Raw genomic sequence first — 1,501 nt, 5'->3', positions numbered from 1 at the left:
CCAGACATTGATTGTACATCGTTCTTTCTTTCTTTAAATAGTTATTCCAAATAATCACAACATGGTGATGTGACAGGAAGCTTCTGATTTTCCACAGGCTTCTCCCTTGCCCCTAAGTGGAAGGGCCCTGTCCCCCAACCCCAGGCTCACACATGATAAGTAGCATTGCTTTAGTGTAAATTATATGTAATCTCAATTTTTTTTTTACATTTTTCAATGTTAAATTTATTTATTGGAATTTCAGAATAAACTGAGATGACAATAGTACATGATTAATATGCCATTTAAGAGAGGAAGACCTTAAATAAGATCGATAGACACAGTGTCTGAAACAATGGATCTAAATGTATCAGAGATGGTGAGGACAGCACTGGGCAGGGTTCAGATCCGCTGTTCATAGGGTCCCAATGAGTTATAGTCATCTCAACACCACGTAAAAGCAGCAACAGCAACATTTAATGTGGATAGAAGTTCTTTACAAATATTTCGTTCTAGATGGTTTGATATCCAAATACATATCCAAGGGAGCTCAGGTGACATTGTTTGTAGGGATTTGTACAACTCAGCCAAAGGCCATGTCTCTTTAAAAGTTCAAATCCCTCAGTTTCTCCTCTAGGGAAAGATGTACACTCTCCTTCCATGTGACTTAGAGCCTGGAAAACTATATGAAGGCTAGCTACGAGTTAGTTCAAAACCAACAGCAATGACATTTTAGTTTTGTTTTAATAGTTACTCAAAGAGCTGTGGTGGTATAGTATGTTCCAAGTGAGGCTGCTAACCTAAAGGTAAGTAATTTGAATCCAACAGCTGTTTCATGTTGAAAGACTGGTAATTTTATCCTATAAAGATTTATGTATGGCCTTGGAAACCCAATGAAGGGTCTCTATGAGTTGGAATCCACTCAAAGACTATGGAATATGCTTTATTTTGCTTTTGTTAACATGTACTCATGATGATCAGTTTTCTGAGGCTGCAAATCTTTCTAAGAAGAGACTAACCTTTTCTCTCACTGATAAGCTGGTGAACTGAAATGCTGACTCTAGTTAGCAGCCCAATGTGTAACATATTATGTATATTCTACTCTGCTACCAATTTTTAAAAAACCTTCCACTTTAATACTTATATTTCAGCATAGTTTTTGTTTTCAATAGTCGGCTATTGAAAGCTCTACTTTTTGTGGGTCCCTGCCCCTTCGCTCCAGCTCTAGAAATATGAAGGCTTTTAATCACCTTGCAGTGGCTGAGATATGGAGGCAGACAGGGCTTTTATCTGTACAGCGACTTGAGACGAGTTGAATAAAAGTGCACACCTTGAAAGAAAAAAAAAATCAAAAGATATGTTGCATTGGGGAAAATATACTGTCAAGGACCTCTCCAAAGTGATAAGTAGTAAAGATATCTGTTAAAAGACTAAGGTGCACTCAATCCAACCTATGGTACTTTCAATTTCTTCTTGTGCATCTGAAAGTTGGACAATGTATAAAGAACATTGGAGAAAGATC

Source organism: Elephantulus edwardii, unplaced genomic scaffold, assembly GCF_000299155.1.
Source record: "Elephantulus edwardii isolate Elephantulus edwardi_28Jun2011 unplaced genomic scaffold, EleEdw1.0 scaffold00020, whole genome shotgun sequence".
In the NCBI taxonomy this organism is placed as follows: domain Eukaryota; kingdom Metazoa; phylum Chordata; class Mammalia; order Macroscelidea; family Macroscelididae; genus Elephantulus; species Elephantulus edwardii.
Note: the sequence above shows the minus strand (reverse complement) of the source record.